The following is a 14,439-nucleotide window of genomic DNA, read 5'->3' on the forward strand; positions in this document are numbered from 1 at the left end:
AATGTGAATTTCTTTAGCCAAAAAGGAAGCAAAATCAAAAATAACATCTACACCAAAGGAAGCAATCTGAACCATCATGTACATGAAACCAATGGGCATAAATTCTTGCTCATCTTCACCAAAAACTTGGCATAAGGTCCTGTATATCTCTATAGCCCAAGAAGTGAAAAGACTCTTCTTAAAAGGCTCTCTAGAGGTTGTAGTAATTACTGGCAAAGTTTCTATTGTACCAATATGTGCCCTTAGTGCACCTCCCCTAACTACATCCTTCTTTGCTTTATATTCATTCTCTAATTTAGGAGATTGATTTACACATGGTAGTCTGATAATGGTTCCAGGTGAAAAACCTATCTAATTTCTTTAGGAGTAATCGAGACCAGAGGCACACCATCCTTTCTTCTTACAACCCTAATGGCTTGGTCATAATTCTTAGCAATGGCTTCAATAAAATCATAATCCATGAAAACACTTGGGACTACTAACTTTCCCAAATCAAAATTCCAGACATTAGCATGCGGGGCAATCAACTTTCTTTCTGAAAACCACTTTTTAAACAAGATAAGGCCAGTTTGAGTAGTTGTTGCATCCCTAACCCAGTTCCCCTTGTCATATAGGCCATAACCAATTTTAAGCCTAGGGTTTAAGGAAATTAACTTTTTAACTTGTGCAGGTTGTACAGTAGATTTTGGGAGTAATTCTAATAAATCATCGTGGACATTCCTATCCATATAATTAATTTGACCAGAGAATGGCTTCTTAAGAGGCATTTTGATAGTATTGAGAGAATTGGAATGCCACATAGGTTATAAAATGAGTACTTACTTGACTTGCTAAACTTGTTCTTCTCTAAACTTCTAAAATTTCTCTTGTACAACAAAAGAATAGTTTCACGTCTTTACCAGGCTTAACACGACACAATCAATCAAGCTCTTGTGCTCAAAAAATTTGCAATCTCTATTCGTGTGGGACTGGAATTAATGAAAATCTTTGTGTTATACTCTGTTTCTCCCACACGTGAAGCTTTTACTTATCATAAATGCGTTGAACAAAAAAACAGTGGCATCACACTTTCTTTTTTAAACTTGTGTCGTTGATCCTTGAAAAATCCTACAATCTAGGAATGACAACTAAGCTGACTCAACTTTCTTCTTAACACATTGGTAGTCAAGCCAATAAAACACCTCCACCTGTACCTTTCCTTCAAGGCTGGCGCTTCAAACCGAGCCCATGGATGACTACGGACACATGTCATCAACTCGCTAACTCGTTATAAATAATTCTCGAGCACCTTTCCATAGCGAGCTAGCGATGATCACTGATCTTACTTTAATCGTGTGGTAGACAATTGAAACAACCTTTAAGAACATGATGGTGGGTCCATTGCTCGTTAACTCGCTATACCTAATTTTTACACATCTCTTTATAGTGAGTCAACGAGCGTCATCGATCCAGACTTGATCTCGTGGATAGTAATTTTACTTCAACAGTGGTGGGCCACACTCGCTAACTTGCTATACTTAACTTTCGAGCACTTCTTCATAGTGATTCAACACCACCCTTTGATCCCAGCTCAATCTCACGATCAGAAATCTTCATACCTAGTACACGGGAAGTGGGTCCATGATATCGTTGTCGCTGAGCTAGCTCAACACTCTGGCACATATATATTTTTTCTAATCTCTACATGACATCACATGTCTTGGGCCTCGCCGTTTGTGACTTTCAGGTGGGTTACTATATCACTACTGGCATAAAAACCAACAATCCGGCTAGCGATATGGCAAGTTCCGACGAATCAAAATAAGTGTGCAAATTTGTGTATTAATTTAGTCCATTCTCTTTGTAATGTTGCATCTTTTAGTTTCAATTTTTTTATAAATTATAATAAATATTTAGCATCTAAGATAAAATTAATTCAATTAAATAATGAGAATATGCAATAATTAGTATTGTAATGATAAAAATAATTTTTAACTTATCTTTATATTAATTTGAGCTACTCATTTTTTTATTATGTGAATAGTTATAAATACTATAATTTGTGTGTTTTATTTTTTTTGCAAATTGATTAATTATATATATTTATTATATATATAAACATGTATATTATCTTAGTTTAATTTATTTTCTTATAGTATTTGAATATTAAATCAATTAAAATAATCTCTATTAGTAATCTGATACACAGTTCCTTACTCCTAACATTTTCTACTAGCCATTCCTAAACTATACTATAACTATCCCTTACATCTTGCTTTACTTCCTACCACCCCTTATCTAATTTTACCACTAATTCCCTATCCACTAGCCATTAACCCTTATATCCTTTAAAAAATAACAATATTTAAGCCAAATCTTTTATTTACTACATTTTACTTTACTTATACATCTCCCCATACAAATAGAATAAATCCACTTAATGTCCCTATAATCCCAACCTGACGCCAACCTTCCCAGAATTCATGTGACATGGGGTCAAGTGAATCATTACTTTTTTTGTTTTGTGTTTGATAAAATTGACTTACTGTAGGGAGGTTTGTCAATAAATATATGATAATACTAAGTCCCATAAAATACTTGAAAACTTCATCCTTAAAATCATTCACTACACATCCATCTCACAATCTATGCATGTAAACTAAAATACCAAATTAAGCATAACTATTCATAGCTTGAAAGTAAATAAACATTCACACATATGACACAAGATATGATTACCCAAAATCCCTCTAATGAGAAGGTAAAACTAGGGTGGGGATGACACCCATACATCTTCACTACTGCATTTATAAAGTATATCCAATGAATGTTACAATGTTTGATCATGAAATATGATCTACCCTATTAAAGGTATGCCTTGTTAAAGGCTTACAAAGCCTATTACATCTTACCCTATTAAAGGATTTCACAACCCTATTAGAAGTGTGCCTAGTAAGAGGACTTCAACTTACAATGAAGTAAGCACCCTATTGAAGGATTTATCTCAGCATGTTAGGACTACTCTGTTAAGAGATTTAAATGATTCACCTATTAAAATGTCTCAACAATGATCCTTTGTTAGCACTCTACTACTTGATGTTAGATCACCTCTTTGCATGTATTCTTGATCCTTCTTTGATTAGATGTATCTCTTCTATCCTCTAACTCCTTTACTATGTTCTCCTCTAACATATTCTATAATTCATGTCTATAGATCACAATTCCTTAGTCACACCTGCATTCTCTTTTTGCATGCACAAAATTCTCTCTCTACTCATCTCCTTACTTACATTCTATATTAGGGTTTACCCTCCTTATGAAGATCTTGGTGGCTTAGGGTTAGGTATGAATCAACGATTGTGATTCACCTATTGCTTAATCCTTCTCTTTTTTCTGATTGGGTACGTGTGTTGCATTGGGATAATCAATCAAGATTCATTGTTATCATCTAGGATCTCAAAATATATCCTTAAGTTGGTTCCAAAATAATTTACATAGGATTTTGTGCCATTACAAACAACTATGTCAAAACTATATAACTTGACACTAGAAGTCCCTGATGCTCAACATCAACTACAACTTCAATGCCAGAACTCAACATCTGAATAACTCAACATCCTTTGATTACTCAGCTCTTGAATCACTCGACATCATCTATCTACTTGACACTTGAGTGGATTTGCACCAACTGTTTACTCAACATACACTAAGAATCTCACTTGATATGCACTATCTGACATGTTATGCTCCAAATGTATTACTTGTTTGACATGAACTAATCTTGTAAATGACTTAAGTGTATAAACACTCATATGTCAAAACCAATTTGAGATTAAAAATCTCCCCCTTTGACATGAGTGGAAAAAACACTTGGTCATGCATGAATATCTTTAACTTATAAGCATAACTTAGATAATCACCATCTTTACTTAGTATAATACAAAATTTCAAAATTTCAAAATTTTGCAAAACTTGACTTTACTATCATACCTCAAAATCTTATAAATCCCCTTGAGTTGATTATTATATCTTGAATCTTGAATCAATACTATTGCTAAGTAAATATGCATATGTTATACTTTGTTTATGTCTTTGCCTCCCCCCTTTATTTTGTCTCCCCCAAAACTATATCTATTCATCACTTGGAGTCAATGTCACTAAAAAACTTATTATGCTCCCCCTTTCTTATTTCTCCTCCTATCTTATTACTCCCCCTTTTTGACACTTATGTCAAAGGGTTATACTTGAATAGTGTGTTTATCCAAAAAATAGTTATGGATCTCAAGTATTAGCTTCAAAGTGACATCCCAATTATCACAACCTACCTCCAATGATTTGATTTGGATGGCCAAATTGGCAACAAGATAAACTAAGCCTTCTAGTTTAGAAAGATGGGGATCTTTTTGCATTAGTGTCTCTACAAAGGCTAGCTCCTTGTGAAGTATTTCCATATGTGGGGTCAACATGGATTGGATGCTAATCAGTGTGGCCAAAATATTTTCTTTGAGCATGCACTAGGTCAACCAATTGACCTTGGGAATTCATCAAATTCTTGAAGTGCTTCTAACTCTAAGCTAGAGAATTGGGTAGAGTAATACCTGTTAGCTTCATGTTTGCCTCCAAATTGTCAATATGGCACTATACTTCTTGTGTGAACAAATTTGTATCACACAAATTGGTGTAAAGTAAGAAAATATTCTCTAAGATTTTATTTACACTTTTAGTCTTGTTTGCTAACTCAACCAAGACTAAAAGTGTAATAGAACTTGATACCTTGTCATTTACCTTTCCTTGAAATTTTCTCTCAGACCATTCGATTAGTTTGACATTTGAATCTAGGTCTGCATCATTGATGTGTTCTACAATGAATACCAATTGTTCCATGATAGGCTTGTCTTCTTTAGGTGTTGGCAGGCTTAATGCATCAATAAATATATTCTTGATGTCTTGCAATGCTTGCTTCTACCTATGCTCCCTTTTGAGTAGCTCTTGATGTTTTCTCCTTGCAAGTGCATCTTGTAGTATGCCCATTTGTTCAATTGTGATTGCTGCAAGGGCAATCTTTGGTAGGACAATCACTTCATCCAAGTTGACATCAATAAATGATGTAACCTCATTACCTTGGATGTACTAGACCTTGGTGATTATAATGGTGTCGATTCTATACTCAATCTTTGAAGTGCTTGACTTGGAAGAGTAGTAGTTGCTGGTAAGGTAACTAGTGTTTTTATTGAGAATTTCTCCTGAGGCTTATTAGAAACAATAGTCCACCAAGATAACTGTGGGGGGGTTGGGGGAGGGGGTGAATTAGTTATCCAATAATTAAAACACTTATCTTCTTTAAACAAACTTAACCATTCAACCAAAGTAAATAAAAACAATAGAAAGATTCACATAAACAAATACACTAGATATGTTGACTAGGGAAACCCTTGATCAGAGGGAAAACCCCAATGGGAATGATGCTCGCAAGATGATGTACTAATATAAATATTCCTTGTTAGAGTATAGACCCTGTTAGGAGTCTGTTACAATATTTAGTAAAATCATTCCCTGTTAGGAGACTTTGAATCCTTGTTAGGAGATTCCAACCCTATTAGGAGTTGTGCTAACCCTGTTAGGAGTTTTGGTACAATGTATGAAAGAAGATCCCATTGCCAAAACATGCAATTTCAACTATGAGAAGAGCTCATTGCTCAAACAACTAATTTACTGTTATTTATCTTCCTTGCTTGTTCTTTCCTCTATCCTATAAACAAGACCAATTACTATTAGACCTTGTAGACCAGGTCATAAATCTCAAATCCAAATACCAAACCTTGGATCACTTAGAAAAACTTTGGCAATGAAGTTTCCTTTACTTTAGCACTGCTTTGCTCAACTTCACATTCCATACTCTCTGCTACTTTCCAAACATTCATAATTCACATATATCCATGCCATGATAAAGGAAAATATACTTCCTTTATACCAAGTCCATTAAAAAATTCCTTGAGTTGGTTGTTAATCCTTCTCAATTAATTATTATAGGACCACATTAAGAGCATGTTACACTTAGTGATAACACAAATCTTCCACCTTGCAACTTGAATAAATTTTTCTACACATAATATTATTACAAGTGGCCTTAGCCATGCCATCCTTAACATGTCTTCTCCAAGTCCTCAACCTTGATCCTCAATATACCAAATCTGCTAAGAGATATAACAAGTTTACCCAAACATTCCTCTATAAACTCTATCTTAGAACAAACATTACCAAAACTTACATAACTTCTTCTAGCCTTAGCCTTTCTACTTCCAATGTTAACTGAATATGTTAGATACTCAAATGTATCTCTCATAACCATGAGTGGTTTTTATGTTCAACTAGTCAAGCATATCAAATTGATCTTTCCATTGTTCTTCTGTCAAATACCACATAGGACATCAAACATGCTATATTGACATCAATGACAAACTCAGTCATGAGTGTTACATATTATCATCAAACCAATATTCCAAAAATCTCTCCAATCTTCCAACAAGGCTATGTAGTCAAGTTTGAATATTCCATCTTTCCTCTTCTTTCTTTTCAATTTCAATTGCATCTTGAACTTGTGTTATAGGTAGATGAGTATCTACCTGTCTTGTTTGAACTTGTGTTCCATCCCGTGCTTGAGTAGAAACTTTTGGTAATAACAAATTTTGCACCAATTTGTTGATGTTAGCTATGGTGGTTGTTTCTTTCCTTTGATACACTACAATGGGTAATGTAGGTTGCATCATAGTAAATTAAGGGGTTTTTGATGTCTCGAGTTTCCACCTCTATAAATGTCTTCTCTGCCTCCTTAAGTTCATCTACACTCACCAATATAGGGTGACTACATAAGTTTTCCTTGGTGGTGGTGTCTAGTAGTATCTTCTTCATGTCCTCCTCTATTAGTGAATTAATGTATTGAGTCATAGTGTCAAAAAAATCCTTGATCTATATGATTTTATTGTCTACTTTTGTCACATGTAGTGGATTGGCACTCAACATTTGTATATCTAGTATACTCTATTCTAGTTGCTACTCATCTTTAGTTATTGCCTATTTTTGTTCCCATTCTTTAGTTCCTTCCATATGTTCATCCTTCTTAGTATCAAATTTAGTAACCTCAATTAATTCTTGCTCATCTTTATCTTCACCTACCTTAATAGGTTTCTCCTCAATTACCTTAGATGTTGTCAGCCCATAAATTACCTTCCAGATTTGGGTACTTTTCTGAACAACATCTTCAATTTTAGTTTGGAGAATATTAAATGCATGATACTTAGGAGAAAATCTCCCTGCATACTTCTTTATGGCTTTAGTCATCTTAGCTTTACCTAAATCTGGCATCACTATTACAAGTGTAGTCTCTCTAATATTCCTTTCTATTGTAAGGCTATATTTCCATCTTTTCTCAACTCTATCATATAAAGTATTTGGTAGAGAGTTTGAAATATCAATTAGAGTCATCTTAAATGTTACCATTATGGCATATACTGACTCTTCTACTTTATCCATTTCTAGCTTTCCAAGTCTATCAAATCCAATATGTGAAAATCCACTCAAATCTACATTATTCTTTATATTTTCACATAGATAATCTAAATCAGAAGGACTGTGACTTACCACTTTAAATTGGCTATTATCATCAAATTCTATCCTCTCTTCATATGATTTATTTGGAGCAATGTACTTTCTCCTTTGTCTCTTCTCAGACACATCAACTTGTATAGCTTTCCTAGCTTTGTTTTTTTTTTGCTTGGCTACTTCTTAAGCTTTCTTAGTAGTAGGTCTTGTGCTATTTTGTGTACCTAGAATTGCAGGCTTAGGTTTTACAACCTTCTTTAATTGTTGACTATGAAGGCTTTATCTTTTCTTTTCTTCTCTATGGCTATAGGTTCTTCACTAACTTCTTCTCCTTTGACACCTTCTTCAAGCTCGACTTCCTCTTCTCCTTGATCTTCTCCCTGACCTTGTGTTAGGGCCAATAGTGCTTGGGCTGGTACTTCTTCTTCATCATTATCATCTTCATCATCTTCCTTTGCCCCTTCACCATATTTTTCTTTCAATTTCTTGACAATCTTGTTCTTCTTCCTTATCACTAATGTTGTCTTTAGATCCATAGTTATCTTTGATTTGGCAACATCACAATTTACAAAGTCAGTAGCCTTATTATCTACTTCTTCTTCTACAAGAAAGGATGCAATTACTATAGATGCCTCATCCACATTGACTTCATATCCTAGTGATCTCAACCATTAATCCTTGGAGCTACAACTTGTACATTTGTGAAATTAGTATCAACTAGAAAGCAAACCTCATTGAAATATTTCTCAACTAGTGACACTAGTATCTTGTGTCTTTGTTTCGTTGACTACTTAAAGTCCTCAAAATAGATAGTCATAATAGACTCAAAGCTCTCTCCCATTTTCTCAATGAATTCTCCTATTTGTACTACAATGGATTTTTTTGTCTTCCATGAAACTTTTCCAAAGGAAGGAAATGTGTTCTACACATAGAGAAATATACATACAAGTATTGATCGAAACTTGCATTGTGAACTCTTGATTTTCATCATAGCTCAGTATCAACTAGATTTCACTCGACAACTTAAGTGAAAATTTTCATGCTTGACAGTAACATGAAAATTGAAAAACTAAAATATTTCTTCAAGATTCTAAACAAAACTTTGCATCTTTCTTCATGAAAACATAATCTTTTCAAAACTAAGTCCTTGCAAATAATTATGATATATTATTTAAATATTTGTCCCACACATACCTCTTGATTTCTTAGTTGGAGGTGGTGTCATCAACTGACCCATTGGGTGAAGAGATCCCATCATAACTTGATGTGCTGCAATCTTCCTTTCTCTTCCATGTATCTTTCATTTCATCTTTGACATTCTCAACATTTGCCTTTTCTTTGCCTTTGTTGAATCACTGCTTGGCACTTTTGACCTTGTTAGGCAATTCTTACTTATGTGACCAATCTTCAACCAACTAAAACATGTAGTTGACTCAACCATTTTTTGTAGTCACTTCTAAAGTGTGTTCTTATGCAATTCTTAGGAACATGTCCATACTCTTGATAGTAGTGACAACTATACCTAGTATTGTAATCCTAATTATAAGATTTTCCATTGCGATTTACCTTTGTCTATTTGTTTGATGACCACTTAGGCTTGGATCTGCACTCATATGCTCTATCTCCATACTTCTGATAGTTATAGGAGTATCCCTCAAATCTTTGTGTGCTCAAGGTCTTGGTTTTGCATTCATGTGCCTGATGTCCTTGTTTGTTGCATTTGTGGCAGTGACCCATGAACTTCTGCTTAGGATTCTAATTTGCAGTCTTGCTCTTGCAAACATTAGTAGTAAACTTGTAATAAATTAAATTTTAAATAGGAAATTAGGATATTTGGCAATAATTTTAGTATTATGAGTTGTTAAAGAGTAGTATCAAATTTTAGATAGGAAAGTTTATTATATAAATTTATTTTTAAAATAATTAAATTTAATAATTAAAGTATAAAATAAGTTTATTAAAGTTTTAGCTAAATAATATATCATTTTTTATTAAAAAAACTATTCACATAGATTCAGCATAGTAGTTCTCCATGAGTTTATATCAATTAAATTTTAGAAAATTTATTTCAAAAATTTCCTATTTAAAATTTAATTTATTACAAGTTTACAACTTCACTATATTAATTATTAGTTTTCTTTTATAAAATTTAATTGAAAATAAGAATTAATAATATTTATATAATTGTCCAAATATATTATAAAGGTAAATAGATAAGCAAATTTATTATTGTGTAAGAAGAGATAATTATATGTTGAATTTGGTCTATAAGATAAAATCCTAAAAAATAAATTAACAATGATACTATTTAATAATACTAACACAACTATGCCTTTAAAGCAATTATATTTGATTCCACTAAAAAAAAATATACTAATTAACATCATTTAAACTAACACTTTATTTAATACAAAACAAACAACTCTATTGCCAAATATCCTAATTTAAAAAATACTAAAAACCTAAATTTTTTTAAAACTATCTAAAATCTAATACTACTCATTAACAACTCATAATACTAAAATTAATAAAAAGTAAAAATAAAAATTAAGACATTAACACTACTAACTTAACTTTCAAACAATAAATTTTCAATGTTTTAAAACATTTAAATTAAACTACCTAACAATTAAAATCTAAATTTTAAACTTATTTTAAATAACTAATCTATCTTTAAACTAAAACTAAATTAAATATCACAAACAATAAATTTAATTAAGAACTAAAAACTAAATTAAATTTATACTAACTTAAAATTAAACTAATCTAATACTAATTTAAATTTAAAACTAATCTTAATTTAATATTAATTTAAATAATTTAAAAAAAACTAACTAACTTAATTCTAAACTAATTTTTAAAAGACACATATTAATTAAATTATATATATATATAAATAAAAACATAATCAAAACTAACAAATATATATATATATAAACTAACTTATACTAAAACTAGAACTTACATTATAACCCCAAACCCCTAACACTAACCACCCACAACCACAAACTTTCAACTTCCAACCATGTAGGCTCAAGGCCCCATAAATATTTTTCCCCACCCTCACGCTGCTCCAGGCCTATTTAAAAGGACACAGTCCAAAATCGTGCAAGGTAATACATTTTGTAGGAGCTGACGAAAGTAAGGGAGATAACAGCATAGGCTATTTAGCTGGTGCATTTTCGTGGCTATTTAGCCAGTATCCGGGCATTCGCTATATCGCCACCAGCAAATTGCAAGTATTTCCCATTAGCGACTTGGCGAATCGCCGGATATTTTTGAACTCCGGTGACACCACTTGCAAGTTTTTTCCCACATGCATTCCTTCTTGAAACTAACAGGTCTGGGATGTATCACGTGGTCATAAGATCATCTTGTGAACACATTTTGTGGCATCGGATTCTACTTTTCAGTGTCACAGGTAATTTTTTGTTGATCACCATCTCGCTATGCATAACATATGAGCATCTTGCCATAGCGAGTATGCAACAATCGTGGATTCAAATCAGATCCGACGATAGGACTAAAACACCTTTTTCATGAGACTCAACCACGACGTCCAAACAGGTGGGAGAAGAATATCCATTCTTTGCCCCTTTTTTCAAAAAGAATTCACGCCAGGGTAAATTGTAAAAGCCAAACCTAGGGTTTTTCATAGACTTTCAACTTGGCAAGCATACTTATATACACCCCACAGGAAGTACATCTGTGTTTCATAGCAAATCGATAGTGCAAGGAAAATGTGGGGTACTTGTCGAGGTGCAAATCTTCAGTTATTTAGCCAATTAAAGTCATTTATCTCAACATATGGCTACTGAAGTTGTTCATCTAGACAACATGATGAAGATGAGTGGTTAGTATGTTCTTCAAGTTCCTTTCTAAATTTTTTACCATGAATTTGTTCCAGTTGCAATACAGTAGTTTTACAAACATATTTCCATGGATACTACATGGATCCTCAAACTTGAGTTTATAGAAGTCTTAGAAAGTGCATCTTTTAAGCTAAATTTCTCTCATGGATCATATGTTACAGCTATCAAATTATATATCAAATTTGTGTGATCTCCATTAGGCACAACTGCACACATTTTTTGGAAATGTTGGAAAAAAGATAATAGGAAAGGACTAACACCATGTTGTAGAAAAACTACATATGTTGGGTTGTTTATTATTTGTTTCTTTTTGTTCATAAGTAAAAATGGATCTGTCATGTAACTGTGCACCTCTAGCACAGTTATTTTATTATTGCTTTTTACTGCATAGTATTTCGTCAAGTTTGATATATTTATAAATATTGTATGTTGTCAACATATTTATTCAATGGTTTTAAATAGTAACACTACCTATGATTATGAGATTCATGCTTGCCTTATAGGTTTTATGAGATTGGTGTTGCAGCTACTCTATATGCAAATGTTGGATATTCTCAATCTAATATATTTATTGCTTTGGCTCACCCAGGATACAGCTCAGCAGGCCTTTTTAATCATTGTATATTTCGGTGGAAATGATTCTTTGGATCCTCACCCCTCAGGATTCGGTCCTCATGTAACACTTCCTAAATACATTGAGAACATTAAGAGAATGGCAACCTATCTCTAGGTACAATTTTCATCAGTATTCTATGTTTAAATTTCTTCAATTTTGTTTGAAAGATACAGATATTTCATTTTTTATGATGACAATTATCTAATTTGAGTTTGGGGTAAACAAATCAGGACCTCTCAGAGTCGACATGCTTGATTTTTTTAAGTTGCCCACCTATTAATGAAGATTTGATTAGTAGTGCTTCAAGGTACTATTCTTCTTGTGTGTGTGTAATGGTTCACAATTTCATGATTCTGTAATCTACCTGTTTGGCCTAACTTTTTTGGATTCTACAATAGTATTTTTGCTCCAATAGTATGGACAAATGAATTGTGTCATTAGTATTCTAAAGCTTGTGTGCAAGTCTGCAAAGAGATGGGTGTCAAGGTTATAGATTCATTACTACACTCAGGAATGGGCTCATCTTCAATCTTCAGAAGATTGAATATGAGCCCATTCCAAACTGTAGTAATGAACCTCAAAGCTCCTTCAGCATGAGCATATCATGTCCTTTGGACGATCTTTCTGAAGCTGCTCTAACATTGTATTCTTCAGACTTTAGTTTATATCTGCCAACAACAAGACTACTTTGTGTCATTAGAATCATAAATAAGGAATGCAGAGGTAAGCTTTTCTAGGTTTTTGCTGAGAAAATGTTGATATTAAAGCAGTGGGGTTGCTTGGCATTTTATGCAAATTTGTTATGCACAAATAGGAATAATATGAGTTTGAAATTATATATATCAGTTGTTATCTCATTTCAAAATGTGGTTAGCTTTAGGAATTCTTTTATAAGATGTTATATGAAATGATTGCTAGCTAACACCTGCCAAGGAAACATAACTTGCTTCTTCCCACAGTGAATTCTGCTCAAGGTTTTTGCATTGTGAAGTGTAGCGCAGTTCTTTATGTGCCAATGGAAATACTGAGAATGCTAAGAGATGGCATGGTTACTCTCACTGATGTTATTTCTTTGTTGCATTATGTGAGATTCATTACTACACTCAGGAATGGGCTCATCTTCAGTCTTCAGAAGATTGAAGATGAGCCCATTCCGAGTGTAGTAATGAATCTCAAAGCTCCTTTAGCCTGAGCATATGATGTCTTTCGGATGATCTTTCTAAAGTTGCATCAACATTGTATCCTTCAGGTGTTTGATTCTTCATCTTTCTTCTTTATTATTCTATAGAACAATTCTTATGGTTTAAGTTTTTTAGCATCAATTTGTAATTTCAATCAGAAATCTCTATATATCTTTTCTTTCCAGATAGGGTTGCTTAGTTTTTATGTAAATGTCTTTGCTTTTGCAGCTTGGACTTGAATTCACCACCAATGTTCTTTATACTCAGCCAACAATATATTTGTACCAAGTATAGTGCATTGTAATGGTATTGTTCATACAATGTTGATGCTTACGCAAGAATACTATTTTTATTTAGTTTTATTTGTCAAGTTTCCTTTTCAGTTTGATTTTGAGCTGGTGATGCTTGAGACTCAAATGCCTTGATCACTAGGCAAGCTCCTAGCTCTTATTATAGTTTGCCTACTGCAATGTCACATCCAGTTTGCATGTGATTCTACTGACCTAAAGGATCCTTAACCACAAACAACAATAGTCTCCTTTGCCCAAGATAATACAACTTTGTTTGGATTTAAATAAGAAAATCACAGCAGCATTATTAGTGAGGATTTGTGTCTACTTAGAAACTTCTTATCTAAGAAAGCCTTTCTAAGGGTTGTGAGCTTGTGTACTTCTCCTTTACATTAAAGGTTCAATGCGAGCATGTTGCTAAGACCCTGCCCAAGGTTACAAATGCAAAGTGAACTAGTTTTTAATGCTTCTCACTAGAAATAAAGCATGTTTTATTAGCCCATTATCTAGTTGGTTCACCTTTGTTTCAAATTTAATGCAGGGACGAGGAGCTTCTTGGTTAGGGTCTTGCATTGAATGATGAATTAGATCATGTGCTAGGGAAACACAACTCCATTACTACAGGGTCTCCTGTTACATGAAAAAGAACAAAAGAGAGTAAACTAGAATAAATTTGGTAACTTTCCACATTTCAAATATGGATTATACCTTTGAACTATTGCATAGAGAGAGAGGGGGGGTAGGGTGTTGTAGAACTATTGCATAGCGAAGGAGACAAAAAAGGAGCCTCCTTGTCTCCCTTACCCCCACATGTGAGAGAGAACACTATTGCATAGAAAGGTATGTAGGCAACAGAGCAAGAACATGCACTAGAGCTTTTCCTAAACTAGGTGTTCCCAAAG

The sequence above is a fragment of the Cupressus sempervirens genome, chromosome 3 (assembly GCF_028749045.1).
Source record: "Cupressus sempervirens isolate cs-2001-9-10 chromosome 3, ASM2874904v1, whole genome shotgun sequence".
In the NCBI taxonomy this organism is placed as follows: Eukaryota; Viridiplantae; Streptophyta; class Pinopsida; order Cupressales; family Cupressaceae; genus Cupressus; species Cupressus sempervirens.